Genomic DNA, 21,890 nt, shown 5'->3' with positions numbered 1-21,890 from the left:
GAGGTCTGGGCCTAAATACATAGTATTTTTGCTCCGCATGCCATTCCAGTTTGAACCCAGCCATATGCAAATCAGTCTTGACCCTGCGCCCAATGGGAACAGTCCAGCCCGAACTGCCAGGCCAGGTCCTCCCTGGAGGGGTAACAAGCATCCTTGGACTGGTTTCGGGGTTTCACCTCTCATCAGCCAGGATAATCTGACTCCAGTGGCATGGAGAGCACGGGACCCACTTCTGGGCATACTCGTCCCACTCGGGGTGACAAATGTTAAAAGAACAATTGATGGACAAAATGCAGAACAATGTCATACATTCACCCCAGTACAGAGATCTGGGCCTAAATCCATTGTTTTTTGCTCCCCATGGCATTCCAATCGGTCTAAACTGGGGTGGCATGGTGAGCAAAAGAATGATGGATTTAACCAAGATCTCTTGACTGGGGTGAATGTATTTATTTGTTCTGCATTCTGTCCATCAATTGTGTGTCTTTTGCCCTACGTGTGCTGGGTATGCCCAGGCGTGGGTCCAGGGCTCACTGTGCCAGTGGAGTCAGGCTATCCTGGCTGATAAGGGGTGAAACCTCCAAATGTGCCCTAGGATGCTTGTTTCCGGTCCAGGGAGGACCTGGCTTGTCAGTTCGGGCTGGACTGTTCCCATGAGGCACAGGGTCAAGACTGATTTGCATACGGCCAGGTCTAAACTTGGGTGGTATGGTGAGCAAAAGAATGATGGATTTAATTTAACCCAGATCTGTTTGACTGGTGGTGAATGTTTTGATTTGTTCTGCATTCTGTCCATCAATTGTGTGTCTTCTGCTTTCTCGCCCTAAGAGCGCCGGGTATGCTCAGCGTGGGTCCTGGGCTCACTGTGCCACTGGATTCAGGCTATCCTGGCTGATGAGGGGTGATACCCTGGAACGGGTCCTAGGATGCTTGTTTCTGGTCCAGGGAGGACCTGGCTTGGCAGTTTGGGCTGGACTGTTACCATGAGGCAAAGGGTGAAGACTGATTTGCATACGGCCAGGTCTAAACTGGGGTGGTATGGTGAGCAAAAGAATGATGGATTTAGCCCAGATCTCTTGACTGGTGGTGAATGTTTTGATTTGTTCTGCATTCTGTCCATCAATTGTGTGTCTTCTGCTTTCTCGCCCTAAGAGCGCCGGGTATGCTCAGCGTGGGTCCCGGGCTCACTGTGCCACTGGATTCAGGTTATCCCGGCTGATGAGGGGTGAAACCCTGAAACCGGTCCTAGGATGCTCATTTCTGGTCCAGGGAGGACCTGGCTTGGCAGTTCGGGCTGGACTGTTACAATGAGGCACAGGGTCAAGACTGATTTGCATACGGCCATGTCTAAACTGGGGTGGTATGGTGAGCAAAAGAATGATAGATTTAACCCAGATCTCTTGACTGGTGGTGAATGTTTTGATTTGTTCTGCATTCTGTCCATCAATTGTGTGTCTTCTGCTTTCTTGCCCTATGTGCGCCGGGTATGCTCAGCGTGGGTCCAGGGCTCACTGTTTCTTGGCCGCTAAACTGTGGAACTCGCTGCCACCATGGATACGCGACCTTAATGATCTGTTCAACTTTAGGAAGGCCATAAAAACTCATCTTTTCCCTCAGTAAGCGCAGAATTTGTCGTCTACTCGGCAGTACCTGGTGTTTGGTGTTCTCTCTTGCTCTTTCACTGAGCGCCGGGATGCCCCTTTGCTGGGGCCGCTGTGCGCTATAGATATGTATTTAACATAACATAACATAACATAACATAACATAACATAACATAACATAACATAACTGTGCCACTTAATTCAGGCTATCCTGGCTGATGAGTGGTGTAACCCCGAAACCGGTCCTAGGATGCGCGTTTCTGGTCCAGGGAGAACCTGGCTTGGCAGTTCGGGCTGGACTGTTACCATGAGGCACAGGGTCAAGACTGACTTGAATATGGTCAGGTCTAAACTGGGGTGGCATGGTGAGCAAAAGAATGATAGATTTAACCCAGATCTCTTGACTGGTGGTGAATGTTTTGATTTGTTCTGCATTCTGTCCATCAATTGTTTGTCTTCTGCTTTCTCGCCCTAAGTGCGCCGGGTATGCTCGGACGTGGGTCCCGGGCTCACTGTGCCACTGGATTCATGCTATCCTGGCTGATGAGGGGTGAAACCCCTAAACAAGTCCTAGGATGCTCGTTTCTGGTCCAGGGAGGACCTGGCTTGGCAGTTCGGGCTGGACTGTTCCCATGAGGCACAGGGTCAAGACTGACTTGCATATGGCCAGGTTTAACTGGGGTGGCATGGTGAGCAAAAGAATGATGGATTTAACCCAGATCTCTTGACTGGTGGTGAATGTTTTGATTTGTTCTGCATTCTGTCTATCAATTGTGTGTCTTTTGCTTTCTCGCCCTAAGTGCGCCGGGTATGCCCAGACGTGGGTCCTGGGCTCACTGTGCTACTGGTTTCATGCTATCCTGGCTGATATGGGGTAAATCCCTGAAACCGGCCCTAGGATGCTTGTTTCTGGTACAGGGAGGACTTGGCTTGGCAGTTCCGGCTCGACTGTTCCCATGAGGCACAGTGTCAAGACTGATTTGCATATGGCCAGGGCTAAACTGGGGAGGCATGGTGAGCAAAAGAATGATGGATTTAACCTATTCTCTTGACTGGAGCTGCATGTTTTGATTTGTTCTGCATTCTGTTCATCAATTGTGTGTCTTTTGCTTTCTCACCCTAAGTGCGCCCGGTAAGTCCAGACATGGGTTCCGGGCTCACTGTGACACCGGATTCAGGCTATCCTGGCTGATGAGGGGTGAAACCCCGAATATGGTCCTAGGATGCTTGTTTCCGGTCCAGGGAGGACCTGGCATGTCACTTCGGGCTGGACTGTTCCCATGAGGCACAGGGACAAGACTGATTTGCATATGGCCACGTCTAAACTGGAGTGGCATGGTGAGAAAAAAGAATGATGGATTTAACCCAGATCTCTTGACTGGGGGTGAATGTTTTGTTTTGTTCTGCATTCTGTCCATCAATTGTGTGTCTTTTTCTTTCTCGCCCTAAGAGCGCCGGGTATGTCCAGACGTGGGTTCTGGGATCATTGTGACACCGGATTCAGGCTATCCTGGCTGATGAGGGGTGAAACCCTGAAAATGGTCCTAGGATGCTTGTTTCCGGTCCAGGGAGGACCTGCCTTGGCAGTTTGGGCTAGACTGTTTCCATGAGGCACAGGGACAAGACTGATTTGAATATGGCCAGGTCTAAACTGGGGTGTCTCTAATCTAGAAGGAGCGTTACAATTTTATAGAAATTTTCCACAATTAAATATTAAAGTCGAAAAGAAGATCCTCAAGATGTCTGCTGTCAAATTCTTTTCTTTATTTTGTATCTAGCCAAATCATCAATATCAGACAACTTGAAAACAGGTAATACTTTTCACAGTCAACGTGTTTCGTCCCCTTCTGGGACATCATCAGGGCTTCAGCCAGTACAAATCCACTTGATTCGTAGCTTATCCCACACCGATTATCTTATGTTCTAATACCATCACATGATCCAAAAATCTCTTAATTAATTATTATTCACATCCCAAATTAAAACGTTTCCCAGATGGTGCTTATGCCTCTGAGCATAAAATGATTTTCTCAATCTTCACATGTATCTCTTTATTTTGTTTGTTTCACATCCCAAACTGAACATTTCTCAAATGATCGTTGAGCTTCTAAGCAGCCAGATTTCTCAATCTTCACGTATATCTTATTTGAATGCAAGCCCACGTATCTAAAGGCGTCCGTCGTCCGACCCGAAAAAATCCGGAGTCCTGAAGTGGCATGGTGAGCAAGACAATGATTGCTTTAACGCAGATCTCTTGACTGGGGGTACATTTTTGATTTGTTCTGCATTCTGTGCATCAATTGTGTGTCTTTTGCTTTCTCACCCTAAGTGCGCTGCGTATGCCCAGACGTGGGTCCCGGGCTCATTTTGCCACTGGATTCAGGCTAATCTGGCTGATGAGGGGAGAAACCCTGAAACCGGTCCTAGGATGCTTGTATCCGGTCCAGGGAGGACCTGGCATGGCAGTTCTGGCTGGACTATTCCCATGAGGAACAGGGTCAAGACTGATTTGCATATGGCCAGGTCTAAACTGTGGTGGCATCGTGAGCAAATGAATGGTGGATTTAACCCAGATTTCTTGAATGGGGTGAATGTTTTAATTTGTTCTGCATTCTGTGTGTCTTTTTGTGAATGAAATACAACATTTTTTTTGTTTGTTTAATGAATGCTTGTTTCTGTATTTTTTGTGTATTGTTTTGTGGTTCAAATGATCAAAAATGTTTAGGCTGGGGTCCCTGGCTTCCAGTAATTACTAAGTGCTGGTTCATGGATTCCATTAATTATTCAATGGGGTCCCTGGGTTCCAGGTATGAATACGTGGGAATACACAGACGTGAGAAGATTAAGAACCACTGGTCTAGCAGATTACAAGGCCTTCGCCTTGGAGGAAGGGATAACACATCCACTTTGTCCCTAAGTTAAACACAAGAAACCCGGTTGTTTCCCAAAGGTCAAGAATCCTCACAGAGGTCGTAAAAGGGGGCAGAGAAAAAGAACAACCCTTGGTGGCTTCACGAGCTACCAAATTAATTATGTGCCCGTTTTATGTTCAAAATACTTCATTCACGAAAGTTGGCTTTTGAGCTACCTGTTAGCAATAGAGTTACATTTTCACAGATTATGTCATTAAAAAACGATGTGCGAAATAGAAACACTCCTCTCCGCGTGGAAGAGTAGCGTGTGAATTGTACCCAAGTTTTGCATCAACATTTAGCAGGCCTGAGAATAAATGTTTAAGCTTTCCTTGAACGAGGCTATTTCCGATGCATGAGAAACCCTTCTAAGTGCCCCTTCCTCTGGAGTGTTTACTCTGCCGAATGACATTGAGGGGCTGCAGGGCCTGGTGTGTGTTTTTAAAACTCCCACTAGTTGAAGTGAATTTACACTGTAAATCTAATATGAAATGCGCCGATGACAACATCTTAAAGAGGGCTTGTGCGCTAATACATTAAGTTGGCAGGTTTCTGATAATAATCCGTGATTTCATTTTTAAAACTAATTTAAACAGTCTAAAATAGAGTTATTGTCCCACAAAACAAAATAGAAATGCGTGTAAGAGGCAGGTCCTCTGGTTAATAAAAAAAATCCACCTCACACATTTGGCGTTATTGTTAAATAGGTTAAGCTGCATAACCAAGAGGTATTAGAAACATGGTGATATTAAACTTAGATTGTCAGGATCAAAATTGTGTAATATCAGTATTAGATATCTCTAATATATGATTTAAAACACCACTGTTTCCATTCGAAGGATTTTAAACAACAAATAATGCATAATTATTGCAAAATAATTATGAATTTACTGCACGGACCCCCATACATTAGACTAGCGTTTACATATATATATTTTTAAACAAGATTAGAAAGCGGTATAATGCCAAATCTTTAAAAGAAAATACGATATTTTGTACAATTACTTAAGATTTGTGAACAAAGCAGACGCAGGCTTTAAACCAACCTGCTGCAACAATATTTGCTTTGCAGATTATGTTTCTGTGGAGGCAAACTCCTGTTTTTGGTAGCAGATGTCCACCAAGAACAGAAAGTGTAGCACTTGCTTAGCAACAATCACCCACAAGACAAATGATCTCACGGCCCAAGCAAACAACCCTGAGAGCCGCACTGGCCACTGCCAGTTAATGAGTCAGGATGCGAGCACCAACCTTCAGAACCATCTGTTTATGTCTGAACGCCTCCAGTATGTTGGGGCGACAAGTTCTACTTTGTTAAAAGCCTGATTGTTTAGAGCTCTCTGTAAACAGGACGTGAAGGTACAACAAAACACAGTGTATCATTTTGTAGAATGTTAAGCCGCTGTCCAACATAAGTGCATGACGTGTTTGACAAAACAGGATGGAGCACTCACTTCTGATGGAGGACGGCTCAAGGGCATGTCTTCTAGGCAGTGCAGAAGGAGTCTTTTTGGGACAAAGAGAGGGTGCGCCTCTATCTGTTGCCGCCTCAGACTCCAGATGGTACACTGCGCGGAAGTGGCTAATAAAACAAAATGGAGGAAAGTCGAGTACCTCATAGGAAAATCTGAAGCCAGGAAAAACACCTCTAAGGATTCATGCAAAACAGCAACAGCAGACTTCACTGAGGGGCAATCAGAAGCCCAGCAGAGAGACTGCTGAGGCGAGCAACTAGCTGGACTAGCAACGGTGCAAGAAGTCAAGCAGTTTATTCAGCCTCATTATAGAGTGCTCTTCATGAGATCACATGGGACAGGCAGCAAATTAATACAGGAAGGAACGTTGGTCTTCTTGGATTAAATAAGGTGCATTTCCCTAATGTATCGCAAGGTAAAACCAAAAGAAGAATGGAGAGGCTTTAAAACCTATGAGATCAGGAGTCAGGACAAGACTCAAGCTATTCCTGATGGTTAGGCTGGGTGCAATATCCTGTTTCCAGCCAATATTCCCCCCTGAGATGCTAAAGGCAGTGACACCCGATTGCCTACTTAAACGAGAGCGTGGCGGAAGAAGAAGAGCCGGCCAGTAGCCATTCCACTGAGCCTCCACCTAGGTGGGGACAGGGAAAGCACGCTGAAAGCACGCTGAAAGCACACAAAAGCCTGGATGAACAAAGCCACCAGCCTAAACATTGATAAACTGCCAAGTCATGCAGATCATCTTTGTCCCAGGGGAATCACAGTCCTTCCAAACTCCAAGGCTCTCGTAGCCTGTCGTCTCCTGGTGGTTGGGGCTGACACTAAGTACAATGCTATTTATTGGGCCCTCTAAATGAGAGAACGCTTTGGGTCACTAGCTACCAAAACTCACGGTACTCAGTCAGCAACACAAATTGGGGACCACTTAAGCATTCCTGGTAGATGTGGTTGAACAGTCAAAAACTGGGTGAGTTTGGTAAGCCTGAGTACAGTGCAACACTGTTGTCACAGTAAAACAAGTCAGATCAAAATAAAGCACGAAACACAATGGCAAACACAATACTTAACACTACAAATTTCATATACTAATAATAAACAGGCCAGCACCCTCACTCTGAGAACATCAATATTAGGTGGGGTCTGGACGCAATCAGAGCTACAGTAAAACAATATATTGCACTGAAACAAAACCATTGGCTGAACACTAGACAATGTTCAAGAATAGTTGTAATGCTTCTGGAGCCCAATTGTTTGCAAAGCTAACAATGTACCTAGAACACAAAGACACTAACCAAAAGCTTTATGTATAGGGTATTCAAAGATCACAAACGGCTAACCCTTTCAATGCTTTATGCACAGTCACTAAAAATGGAAGATTGTAATCTTGTAGCCAAAATGGGATTACCTGCATATCTTCAGTTGTTTAAAAAATGTTTGCAAACGTAACTGTTTGCAAACATTTAAAGTAAGTAAGAGAAAAGAAACGCAACAGTATCAACAGCTTTGGGCTGGGATGAAAAATAGGCTGGAGAGCTGAACTAAGCTTGAACCACATCAGCCAACCAGATAGCTTAAAAAGTGTCCCCCATGTGCGAATCAAACCAGTTATGAACTTGTAAAGACACGCTCTATGAGTATGCCAGGCTGCATGCATTTGTGTTTGCTGCAGGCAATGTTATTTTTAAATAGCAGAGAAATAAACAGTAAAAACTGGCCCACCGGGTCATTAAACAGATCCACAAACTTCTAAAAAATCGGCCCACACATTGATGTGTGAGACCAGCCCATCGGGCACTTCCAAATTGCCCAATAGGCTAGTCCGATCCTGTCAACAGTGGCAAAGCAAGGAGACAGTGTCTCAGGGTCTAAGGACATACATGGAGCTAATGTGAGTTGTAGTGTTATGGGATATAAAGAAAACAACAGTACAGCATATGGGGCTCAACAGGGAAAACAAATATCAATGGTTCTGCCAAGCTGCATATCCAAGTGGTTGCTTCAGTGTTTAATTTGCAAAACAATGAGTGTCAATGCCCAAGACTCTGTTAAGTTCCTGCAGCCAGTGCTAATAAATGCCAGTTTAGTCTTGAATCCATATGCCTCTTTAAACCACTACCAGATACATCCTGCCCCTTTTTCTCACTCTTGCAGGGTCCTGCTTTCTTCTTTTGTGACACTTTTTCCATCTTTCTTTTCCTCCGCCTTTCCACTTTTTGTTTTTCCCCCTATCTTGCTTTTGGTAAATGATGCTGAAAAATGAGTGCCGGTGGGCCCGACCGTCAACCACCGGCTTACATTCAATCAATCAATCAGTAATCTTATAAAGCATGACTACTCACCCGTGAGGGTCTCAAGGCACTGACGGGAGCAGACAGGGGGGGAGGCTCTGTCGTTCAGTAAAAGAGCCAGGCCTTGAGGTCTTTCCTGAATTGTGGCAGTGATGGGGATTGCCTGCTGTGCAGAGGCAGGGAGTTACAGGTCTTAGCAGCGAGGTAGGGAAAGGGTCTTTCTCCAGCCATGGTCTTGAGTATCCGTGGCATGGTGACCAGGGACTGCTGGGAGGAGTGGAGATGATTGGTGGGTGCGTAGATGGAGAAGCTGTGATTGAGGTATGTGGGTCCGGCGTTGTGGAGAGCTTTGTAGGTGGGCATGAGGAGCTTGAAGGTGATTCTTTTGTTAACAGGTAGCCAGTGTAGGTCTCTCAGGTGTGGCTGTGACGTGGGATGTGCAGGATGAGTCTGGTGGCTAAGTACTGGATGTTATGCAGTTTTTATTTAGTTTCTGGGTGGTGCTGGCGTAAAGTGCATTGCCATAGCCGAGTCTGCTGCTGATGAGTGTATGACTGACCGTTTTCTTGGACTCGGTGGGGATCCACTTCAAGATCTTACAAACATGCAGAGCGTGTGGAAACAAGAGGATGAAACAGCGTTTATTTGGAGGTTCATAGAGAGCGAGGAGTCCAGGATGATGCTGAGGCTTAGTGCGTGGTCCGTGGGGCGGTTCGAGCACTGCGGGCCACCAGGAGTCATCCCAGACCGACGGGGAGGAGCCCAGGATGAGGACTTCAGTCTTGTCTGAGTTCAGCTTGAGGCAGCTGCCTTTCATTCAGGTGGCGACTGCCTTCATTCCAGTTGTGGAAGTTGCTCTTGGCCACTGTGGGTTTGTCTGTGAGGGAGAGAATCATTTGGGTGTCAGAAGAAAATGTTGTGTCTGTGGCTTCTGACGAAGGCTGCAAGCAGGGCCTTGTATATGTTGAAAATGGTGTGGCTCAGGGTCGATGCCTGAGGCACTCTGAAGCTGATCTCTGTGGGTTCTGAGTTGAACGGTGGAAGTCTGACTCTCTACGTTCGACTTGTGAGGAAGGAGCGGATCCATTTTAGGGCTTTTTCATGGATGCCAGCATTGCGGAGTCTTGCACAGAGGGTGTGGTGGGAGATGGTGTCGAAGGCAGCTGAGAGGTCCAGGAGGAAACTGGCCTTGGTCAGGGAGAGAGCAGATGTCTTCTGTAGCGGCGAGGAGAGCGGTCTCGTTGCTGTGGTTGCTTCAGAATTAAGCACTAGCGCTGCACTACTGTGCTTGACAAGGTGAAGAGAGCAACTAAGAAAACAATAACACAAGTTAGTCCAAAGTGGGGTGTACTCACCAGACTGAGCCACCACCACCTCAACAGTACTTGCAGGGGTCAGTCTCTTTGGAATGCCATCCCTGTTGTTGCTTTGTGTTATATGGTTCTCAGCACATGTCACAATCATCTGACTTGAGCCATTAGCTGCCTTCCTAACTTTGTCTGGAATTCAAGGAGGCCCTTCACATCTCTACTTGGTTACTCTACTTGAGAGCTTTTTGGAAAATATCTTGCCATTTATTCGGTTGTGTCAGCGATTGGGTCAAAGTCATGCTAGATAATAGTGTGTCAGACCTTTCAAAAGGTCGGGATCTATTTCAATCCCAAGGCTGTCAGAAGAGTATTTCTTGAATTAGTTAAAAGCAAAAAGTGTAACCAACAAGGCGTGGTCCTGCAATCAGAAAGATTGGCATTGTCGTTTTGAGAGGAATGAGTGAGCAGTCAGATGGATGCACCTGCCACATGTTGATGGTTGAATATGAAATGACAATCACATGTTCTGGAGTGCGTAGTCATTCGAGGGAACCTTATGTCTCAGGATATGATGTGAGGAAGGGCGGAGATGCCAGCTCCAGTCTTGGGGCTTGTGTTGCCATAGAGAATCTAGGGTGCTAGTTTCTGATGTTGAAGGAAGGAAAGGGGAGAGATTTTGGAAAGCTCATGTGTGGCTCAATGACTAAGTGATTGGATGGTTTCTTATAGGGCCTTTATGCTTTCCAGCCCTTTGCTCTGTTCGATCCCAGTACCCCTCTGTGTTTTATTATTCTTTCAATGCAACCTTTTGGGTTCTCATTACTTCCCTGTGATATTGTTACAATGCAACTTAAGGCTTTCTCATGATTTCTCTGTCAATTATTGTTCCTTTTCCATTTAAAGGTAAAATAAGCGTTGTTAAGTGTTAATCCTGCAGAACAGAACACCCTCAGTGTTCTGTACTCTGTTTGGAATGGTGGTCGGACACTGTGGCTGGGTGTTCTGTGTCAGTTGGACTCTGGCTTATGGTAAGGATGCACCACTGTTGGCCCCACTACTAATCAAGGTTCTTGTTGAAACATCTGTTTCAGGTTTGCACAGCTGCATCAGTCCTCATATTATGCAAAAGTAGGGCGAAGCTAATTGCACCATGTTTGGGATATGCCTCAGAACCTCAAGTATCTCATCCAACATCTCATACATAGGATTTAAGATCTGCCAATTCTAACAAATTAATTGTTCCCAAATTTTGGAAGAGCAGACTGCCGTGCTAGCTCTCTCTACCTGAAGCTCTCTTCACTGGACAATCCACCAAGCTGTGGATATTTTGATGTTTAGGAAATAGTTAAAGACCTGGCTGTTCAAACAAGGCTTTACAATTTAGTGAGAGTTGAAAAAGCCTCTAACTTGTATTGTACTATAGCGCCAAGAAAGCTTGTCATGTACGGGCGCTTTATAAATACATTTTAACATAACCAAAAATAACATATTCTCCATTGAACATCCTGCCCACTATACACTCCGAAAGAGCATCCAGGTGCGGATACAAATCAGATCGCTTCGCTGCATCTTCAGGGGTATGAAGTGCTATGTCATTGACTACACACTGCACCACATGCTGGTGAGGGATATTGCAGGTTCATGTACTCTTCATCAAGGGAGGGCCGTGTGGGATGGTTTGGGCTTCAGCATAGTGCGAAGTCTGCAGCTGTGATAGGGCAGGCAAACAAAATGTCAGCAGGACCTTAGCTTAGTCCTAGCTACGAGAAGGCAGACAGCACACCAGCTCAACACTCTCGCTATAGTTAAGCCCTAAGAGGTTCACCCAGGTCCAGAAAATGACCAGTTAGCTGCACTGCAGCTTCAGGTCCAGTTTGTTCCACAATTTCAAGGTTGTTGGCAACCCACGGGTATTCCCTTAACAACAAACAAAGGAGAAGGAGGAAGGGGTGTGGGATGGGTTTGTCCTCTGTGGGCAACACTATCCTTATACAATAATGTTTTTGCATGACTATAAAGTTTCATTAACTGCTACTGGAATCCCTAAGTACAGGTGCGTTACTGTTTGTGAAGGTTTTTATCATCATTAATGCACACTAATATTCGCAAAGCATTACGCCATCCATCAGTGCATGTAATATTCGTGAATAAAACAAAATATGTGCACGTAGGACACCACATTAGCTCTAAGCCTGTAGCATTCATTTTACATGGGGAGTACGGGAGGTAACTCCACTTGCTATACCTATTCTCCCCAAAATCGATCAATTTTGTTTCTTCCAAGCCCGTCAAGTGTACTATAGGTGTTACCCTGGGGGACCATGGCATGGGAGATCAATGGCATTTCCTATCTTAGAGCTTACCAAAGCAGTGCTTAATTTGAGCCTGTGATTTCTGGTGCTCAGCACCGTCACTTACTCATAAATAGTGGCGCTTTTTATGAGCACCAGTTAAGGACACATTCATTTACGGGGTAATTAAGTGATTTGACCAGAATTACAGGATGTTGAGCTGACGCCGAGACTCAAACCAGGTTCCCCAACGCTGAAGTCCAAAGCTCCGGCCATTACGCCACCTCCTCTCCCCACTTTCATGGTTAATAGTTGGTTCTGTTTTAGGTGGTGCTAATAGGAGAAATGGGCTCGTGCAAGCTGCCTCCTGGCAAGAGTCCCGGGACTTATTTTTTTACAAATTAACCGTTATACCAAAGGTGTTTGTTCGAGGCACCTGTTTGCAAATCAGGGGGTCCATAGGAGTTAGGTGCTTTAATGACACTGGTAACTTTAGCTGTAAAAGCAAAAAAACACGACTGGAAAGCCAATAGCACGGGTGCTGGAATTTCGTCCTTTCATTTTTAGGGTTTTTTATAGAGCACTATACGTACAGTTTCAGTTACTTCAGGGGCCTGAAAGTAATGACAAAAACAGGGAAGTTGGAGTCCAATCGACAGGGAATTTCTTTGGCTTCGGTTGGTGAAAAATGATTGGTTCCGTAACAGATTCAAAGATAAATCCCACATAATTTCAGAGTTTGCAACAATATTACAATCAATAAACATTTACAAAGTTATCATTTCAATGGCAAAACTTAAAACACTTGGGGGAAAGAATTTCTATTTGCAAGACAAAAGTATATTTTTTATTAAAATATTAACAAGTGGTTTAACAGACATTATTTATTTTTGGAGCAATGAATGTTGCATTTGCAAGGATTCTTCATGTAGAGATTAAAGTGTTTGCTTTCTTAACATGATCCACTCCCATACACTGCGCTTTGTTAAATATTCCAACAGCTGTTACGCATCCATACCACATCACCAGATGAAGACAAGAATTAGGATTGTCTTTAAATGAAACATGGCTAATCCAAATGTTAGTCAAATCTCTTAATGTCAATCTTTTCGAAAATGGTTGCACTTAAATAACACATGAAAGAGAGGTAGTGTGATGGGTCCAAAGTTATTTTTCTTATCTCATGGTGGATCCAAAAACTATGTCCCATTATCCAGTCTGACAGTTTATCACTACATCACTTCAATAAAACTAGTTTAACTGTCTCCACTCCTTTCGGGAAAATATTGATCACAAACCAGCATATGCACCTCGTCTATCAGCACCTCGGATAGATATTACATAATTTACTAGCTGATCTAAACTCTTCTTCAAAGTTAGACCTTTGAGAAAGTGAATTATTGATTGAGGTAGATAGTAGTTCACCACAAGCTAAAGGTCATAATCTTGTTAGGTCCAGTTAAAAGTTTAAGTAATTTAAACCTGAGCTCATCCCCTGGTAGTAATGGCACAGAGCAGATAAGCTTAATGTAAGAAAATAGGTAAAGCCTTTGAAATTATCAAAACAGTTAAAAAGTCAAAAACACAACACACTAAAAATCCCATTCCAATTTATGAGATATAGAGAATAATTTGGTGAGCAGAATGACATGATATCGACAAAAACCCTTTAAGTGATAACAGGAGATATTATATTTTTAAATTTGGAGTTAAAATAGCACCAAAATATGACAATGGTAGTCAATGGTCGCGAAAGACTGGGACCTAAGTACGGCCAGGCTCGACACCTAGGTGCAACCAGGTTCCAACCTGTTGGAGGTTTTACCTTGGGATTTTTTTCTGGAAGTGAAAAACCTCCAGCGGGGCAAGGCAACAGGCTCAATATGAGGAGGGCCTCCACAATGTCAGATATGCATTGGACGAGGTCCCAATGAAGCTGTTGATTTTGGTAGGAAAAGCTCAGAACAGGATGAATACGTTTGGCATCTTCACTCAGTCAAGATGTTTATCTTCGGACGTAGTCTTCAGCCACGGCCCGTGGAGGGAGTTGTGGTGGGGCAGAAATGCCGGGCGGGGGAGGGACAGGGTGGGGGTGCTAAAAACCGGAATATGGATAATTGGAGGTAAGTAAACAATTTAATAACTAAAACTATTTTCATAGCGCGCCCTGCATCGCAAAATGTGATGCAGCTCGTGCTACGAAATTCGTTTTATTAATTAAATTGTTTACTTCCCTCCAATTATCCATATTCTGGTTTTTAGCACCCCCCACCCTGCCCCTCCCATGCCCCGCCTTTCTGCCCCACTGCAACTCCCTCCACAGGCCGCGGCTGGTAGTCTTTTTCTCAGAGTTCTCCAGCGAGGCAAGGCTGCAGGCTGTTTCCAAAAATGGACTCCACTTCCCTATTCTCTCCCTTGGTTTCTTTTAGCAAGTATCATCCCCAGGGAGCAAAGAGTCAATTTAGGTCTGCCACATCCACGCCACTTGGTACACCAGAACTCCAAAGTATTGCGTTAAGGGGTTCTGCACTCCCAGGGCTCCAAGCAGTTTGTCTGCAACCTTGCACCAAACATATCTGCTCTTCCCTCTAACCCCATTTGATATGGGTAAATATATATTTTACAACCCTACATTTTAAGCACTCATATTTAAGCAACTCTCACTACCACTGTGCATTCTATTTATTAGAGCTTTATCCATGCTTAATTCTGAATTCAAAGAACTCGAGCATTAGAGGAAGTCCCATTTCATGTAATGGAAAGATTTTTTTCAGCATCCAAGAGACTAGCCAGTGTTTCTTATTTCTCCCCCACTCTGTTTAATCAATGATGTCATCTTCATAGGTTCACCCTAGTGGAGTGCCTGTGCATGAAATCTGACTGGTCAGGGTGGATTGGAGGTGTGACAACTGTGAGGAGTCTGTTTGTCAGTACTTTTGTTATCACCTTAGTCTTAACAACTAGCTGAGAGGTGGGATGGTAGGGTGAGCAGTCATGCCTCGGCTTGACATTCCTTAGGTAGGATAGTTGTGATAGTGTCGAAGTTTCTCCAGCAACTTTCCTTCTCTCTTCACCTCCAGAAGCCATGTTCAGGGTGGGTGCCCCATATGAGATGATAGTTTAAACATTTTGGCTGAAAATCCATTAAGCCGAGGTATCTGCTTCCCTTTAGTTGGCCAATGGAATGTGTCACCTCTTCCACTGGTGTAGCATTTTATGATTTAACAACCTCCTTAGGTGTTAGTCTCAGGAACTCAATTTCTGTAAAAACAAGTTTCTCCTGGCACCTTTTATCTTTAATATGCTATGTAGAGCTTCTCATAACATTCAATGAAAGTCTTCACAATGCGTTTGTAGTGGAGAGGTCCTCACCAGACATTGCAACTACTCTCTTATTCCACCTAGTTCCCTCTTCCTCTTGACTTAGTCTCACTAGCAGTTTCCCAGCTTTGTTTCTCACTTCATGGAGATTTCTCTGTGTGTAGAGAAAGTATGTAATTTCCTCTGTCAGTTCACTATGAGACTCCTCAAGCCTCATTCTTTCACACAATAGAGCCTAAAGTCATAATCATGAGGAAGAAGCAGTGAAGAAGTGGTTCAATATGCTTCTGGCTGTGTAATCTGTTGAGACCAGGTGCAGCAACTCTGATGATGGGATACAGAGGTAATTAATCCTGAAGAAGGAAGTGTGGGGACTAGAAAAGTAGGAGTAATCCCTGTCATTCTCCTGCCTAAGGGGCCAGACATACCTGAGTTCGGGCAAATCATGGCATATTCATTAGCTCTTCCCACTGTTCTGTTACTGCCTGTAGACCTTTCTAGAGAGTTGGATGTGACATCATTAAAATCACCCCCATATGTAGGTGAGACTCCCAACATTATCCTACAAACCCTATGTAGCATGTCCTTTTGGTGTCTTGGGGTGGACTATACGCTACACTGTGAATTTCTGAGATTCCTATTTTCCACTAAAATCCCACAGAGCATTCATTTAAATCTCTTGGACAGTGCAAATGATATTGATTTTTTGTCTAGTGTGGCCACCCCTGTTGGCTTTATGTGACTCCTTCATGTGCCAGCACTACATATCATCTGTTCTCAGGAACCAGCAGTTTATCCCCATCAAATGTCTTTCCTGTTGGTGGACTAGCTCTATGGCTTGCGTCCGGAGAACCTTGAATTCTACTACGCTTTTCATTCTTTTACCCAGGCCATTAGCATTTCAGGAGTGGATTTTAGTAAACCCTCATGTTGCTGCCCATTTAAGGTGTCAACTAATGACATTTTGCATTCGTGACCTTCCCCTGAATGCCTCTGCCCACCACCCGCAGGGTGAGAGAACATATCACTGGCCAGCTTTCAGACCTGTTTTAGATCTATTGTGAGGTGGATGTAGACAAACTGCTTTGAACTGAATTCTGCTAAAACGAAAGTGCTTCTCTCTTGATGACAAGCAGGTAGCTAGTCAAATGAATGGTGACCACCATAACTTAAAGATGCTCCTACATTGTCTGTTAAGTTATTGAATTTGGGTGTCATACTCGATCAGGAACTATCGATGACTACACAAGTTCGTACAGTGGCGCCTACTTTTTTCAGCATTCTTAAAATGCTAAAGAAGGTTTTTAGATGCCTCCCACTTGACTTTCGACAGACTGTATGCAAGGTCTTATTGTGTTCAGAATAGATTACGAAAATGCAACTCCGTTACTCCCTGGCTCAACTTCGAATCATTTCGAACTCTGCTGCTAGACTTACATTAAATCCTACAAGAAAGACTCCTATTTCCCAACATCTGCAGAAACTTCATTGGCTCCCAGTTCGAAAGACCCTTTTATTTATGGTGCTATTTCTAGTTCACAAATTCTTGAAAGCGCTAAAATTTCAAAAACACTTTACATGACACCTTTTCAGATTCAGAGACAAAAACCTGAATGTGCAAATTGCACAAAATGAAAAACGTGATACAGCAATGAAGACGAGTGACGTAACAGTACCATAATAGTGTGCTTGAAAGAGTTACAAAAGGAGAAAATACGTTTTCATAACAAGATTACACATGAAATGGTGTTTTACTATTCACGTACTGCTGAAAACTAATGAATCTAATAATGAGGCCTAACAGTTCTTTTGTCTTTCATTATATATGTGTTATAAATATATTGTGGTGCAATTATGTGGTAAAAGTAGTTCGGAAATTGAAACTTACAGATGTGATAGAAGAGACCCTAATAATTATAACAATTTGGAAACGGTGTCAGTAAAGTGGTTTTAAAGAATAATTTGCATGTATAGATGATAAAAAATTGTGGCAGTAGGCCATTGTTAAAGTCAATTTCGTGTAATAATACATTGGTGAAACATTTATTCTTCTTCTATTATTATGAAAGGTTGATTCAATGCATTTTATTTGATTCCAATAAAGTTTAATTCATTTAAAGCTGATGTATGCATTTTAAAATTTTAAAATGCTCTTTTTTGAGCTGCAAATTTTCCCTTAGCAAGCATAATAAATCATTGGCATTTCTGAAAATGTTGCACCATTTATTCTGTGCATGTTTCACCTTACAACAAAAGGACATTCTTTTGAAGTTCACTGTGACATGGCTCGGTTGGAAAATCATCTCTAACCCGATGCCATAGTCTATTATATTGCATATTTCTTACCGTTGACAAACCTGTGAGGCCCAGAATGCCAAGTCGTTCACATGACGTGCTTGAGAAAGAATGCAGGAGTGACTAAAATGTATTTGGTGACTACATACTTAAACTAATCATTAGATGGACTAACTAGTGGAGTGACACCATGTCATTAAGGTATCATAAGGACTATAAAAGAAGAAACCCCAAAGGGGGGGGGGGCAGCGCAACACTATTATTTTTCTTTCTAAGGGACACACATCCACTCAATGATATACTTTTCCCTTTTGATGCATCACATAAGTTTCATCAGACTCTTCGTTTGGGAGAGAATGGAACTCCTTTCCTATGCATTTATTATCATTTTTAAATCTATCTTGGACTGCCTTTTTGCTGATGCAGCTGCTCTTTTGCAGTTGACCTGGAATCATTCTTTACCTTACAAATAGATTTTACCGTTATTTTGCCTTTTGGTCCTAAGAGGACTTTAAAATTGATTTCTTTTACTCCTTTGCTTTAAATCTTTAGATGATTTTAAAGAGAATCGAACTACCCTTCTGCCTTAAATGTGGTAGGAATCTGCAACCTCACATCTGATGTTTGTTTTAAATCATCCTCTTTGGATTTGAACCTTTGAGTAAATGTGTAGTCTTGTACTAAATGCTTCAATATTCTTTACTGAGATGCGTAAGAATTGGTTATCTGTGTTGCTTTTGGAACATTAATACAATAACTAAACTTTTTAAATTACCTGAGTCTATTATTGTGTCTCGATGTTCTTTATTTGAAACTGAGCTAAATTACTCTTGATCTAAATGCGTTGTAGGGAGAACCAGCTAATCTTTTCAGAATATCAGGTTTGATTGATTTCCTTGTGGTTGTTTCATTATGGTTTTTTTCCAGTTAATTCAAACTCAGTGTCTCCCGCAAAGAAATGAGACATCCTGTTACCTTCTCGCAGTAACGTAAGGGCGAAGGACAAGGTGAAGGTAGTAACTGAGTATTGTCTCAAGTACTAAGACCTGTTTACATTCCACTTTATTTACTAATTCTAAGACCATTGATGGTCTTGTAGATGCAATAGGGACCTGTACATTAAAAATTAACTGACGTAACTTCATATCTTGTTCTAAAATTAAAGCTCTGGGTGGAAGGCCTGTTATGGACTGCCCTCAGCTTACAGATCTATCTGTCAAGATGGCACTTATATATATATATTTTGACAAAATCGATCTTAAGAAGAGTGATGACTCTGATGAGCTTTTTCCTGTGTTTTGTATACACATATGGGTCCTTATTACAAATAGGGTGCACTTTCCTTGTTTCCCTGTTTGTGCAAGGAGCACCTTTATACAAGTGCACTGTGCACAAATAGGGAAAGTGCATCCTATGATGAGGAATGCGCTGCCCTGTGGCAAGTACATTCAAGTGAAATATGGAGAAGCTGCTTTACAGTTGCCCCTTGTTTCTCTATGCAGACAGCAAATCGCCTGCACTTTGAAGAGGGGTTAGAAATCTCCTTGTAGGTGGATTCAGTGAGTGACTTTACCTGCCCTCAGGAAGATGTCTGGGGGTCTTTGGGACCACCTTCTCTCCTACAGAAGGCTGCAATTAGGGGATGCACTGATGGCCCTTATCAGTATAACCTGTAATACCAAAGTGTCATGGTGGCGCATTTTGGTATTTCTTTGGTTGTGCCCAATGGCACCTTCAATATTATAGTTCCTGGTGTTTGTTTTAGAATGGCAACTAATATTTAGCTGACTAATTGTAATTTGTGGCTCACACATAAGATCCTTCTAAAGAAAATAACTTCTCTTCATGACTGTTCAAAGTCACCCTGGACTCTGGAGTGGACACCAACTTACGGTAATAAGAACCAATTGATTTCCAGATGAATGAATAAGTATGAGCTCTGGGACCACATTTTTCAGCCTCAACCAAGACATAATCTTCCTCACAGAGACATGGCTGAACCCAGCTTCGGTCCTCGATATTGCTACATCGGCACCTGATGGATACAAGATCACCCACTGTGACTGCACCAACAAACCAGGCGGAGCAATAGCCATCATTCACAGAGAAACCATCCAATGCATACATATATTTACATTATTAATTAACTATTATAGTTATTTGATTTTTTTTTTAACAACTCTTTTTATTGACAGATCGCATAGATGATACAGCTCTCCGCACCCCGGAGGAACTGTGGCAAATACAGTACAGCATGATCAGCGATTCAGTTTACAGTAGTATTTAAACAAGGAAAAGAACACCCCAACCCCCAACCCCGTACCCCCCCATCCCGACCTACCCCCTCCCCTACCCACCCCCTGCACGGCGTCTCTCTCGCTCTGCAGCCTGTGTATATAAATGTCCGTTAGATGTTAAGCATCCCCCTCATGTGCCCGTCGCCTCTGCCCCTTCAACGTCTCTAGTTGGTGCCGGTGGTTCCAGCCACAAGCCTCTGTAGTCTGCCCATCTTTTCCAGATCTTATAATGTTTTCTGGGGCAACCTCTGGCCGAAAATATCGGCCGCTCAAGACCCATACAGAAGTCCAGGCCCTTTTTCCACACAATCACTTTGGGGGCATTGGGATCCTTCCACGCCTGGGCCACATCCCTTTTCGCTACTGTAAGTTCCAACAAGAGCAGGTGCCTCTTATAGATGTTGCCCCCAACCCCTTCAAGGACATGGAGCAGGCCTAGCTTGGGGGTACGGGGAAGGTCCCAGCCCAGTACTTCCGACAAACAGCTCCATACACCCGTCCAAAATCTCACCAGACCAGCACAATCCCACACTGTATGCAAAAAATCCCCTATTTCGTGATTACATCTCAGACACGTCGGGGACTCAATCAGCCCTGCCCTCCACAACCTCTCTCTAGTATAATAAGCGCGATGGAGATATTTAAATTGTATGAAGCGCAGGCGCATGGCCATAGCTGCTCCCCTGGGGGATTCACGAGCTTCTCTCCAGTCTTCCTCCTCTATGTCCCCCACATCTCTCACCCAGCGATCACGCAGTGACTGTAAATCAGAAGAGCAGTGTATAACTAAGGTCTGATAGATTTTGGAGATTTTCTTCTCTCCCAGGTCTCCCATAAACAGTTTCGCCTCTATTGGGCTGAATTCGGGCAGGATGTCCAATCCCTCCAGTGCGGGTGTGATGGCATGCCTAAATTGTAGGTATCTGAAGAACTGTGTTCGGGGCATACAAAACTCCTCACTAAGTTCTTGAAATGATTTTAGCGTTGTGCCCCTCAAGACATGCCCCAGTGTGAATATCCCTATCAGGTCCCATCCTTGGAAGCCCCGCAGTTGTGCCAGTGCCGGTAGTCGCCCATTGTGCCATAGTGGGGTCTCTCCCGTCAGCTTCCCCCACCATCCCATACGGCGCAGTGCCTGCCGCCATATCTGGAAGACCACTTGGGTCGCCCTTGGCAGCCTCTTTCGCAGCTTCGCCGAGTACAGAACAGTGTGCAGTGTATCTGGGTCCATCAGATATCTCTCTAGGGCGTATGCGGGGTCCCCTCTATCATTATACCACCATTCATTTAAAACGACAAGGTGGGAAGCCTGATAGTACGACAGCATATCTGCTGTCGCCAAGCCCCCACAGTACGTGGACAAGAAACAGGTACGCAAGGCCACCCGTGCCGCTCCTCCGGCCCACAGGAATCGGCCCAATGCCGAGTTAACCTGTCAGAACCATTGCTGCGGGATAAAATATGGATGATTCTGTAGTTGATATAATAGGCGCGGGAGGGCAACTATCTTAAAGATGGCCGACCTGCCGTAGATGTTAAGAGGCATACGAGACCAGCTCTTCATATCCTGTTGTACCCTATCCCACACTGGGGCGACATTACGTTCCCAAGCAATTGTCGGTGAGACCGTCAGGAATACCCCCAAATACTGGAGACCTCCTATAGCGATCTGCAGTGGCGATGCCCACGGCCCAATTTCCATGCGGTTATCTAGCAGCCAAAGGGTGGATTTCCGGGGATTGAGATACAATCCCGAAACCTCTCCAAAGATTTTCATTATCTCCAGACCCCTAGGCCCTGATCTATTCACATGGTAGTCAGACAAAATATCGAAATTAAAATATCGATATACAATAATATCGATGTTTTAATATCGATGGTATAGTATATCGATGTGCCATAATATCGACAGACAGAATATCGAGATTAAGGTATGTATGTTAGTAATATCGAAATGTTGTTGTTTAGTGTTATGTATTTTATTATGTTGTTTATATGTTTGCTAAATATGTTTAGAAATGTATGTTTGAAAATTAGTAATTATGTTAACATTTTGCGTTTTAGTATTAGAGCGGGTTGTGGGTTTATAGGGGAATA

This window comes from Lissotriton helveticus, chromosome 1_1 (assembly GCF_964261635.1).
Source record: "Lissotriton helveticus chromosome 1_1, aLisHel1.1, whole genome shotgun sequence".
NCBI lineage: Eukaryota > Metazoa > Chordata > Amphibia > Caudata > Salamandridae > Lissotriton > Lissotriton helveticus.
This window is presented reverse-complemented; position numbering follows the sequence as displayed.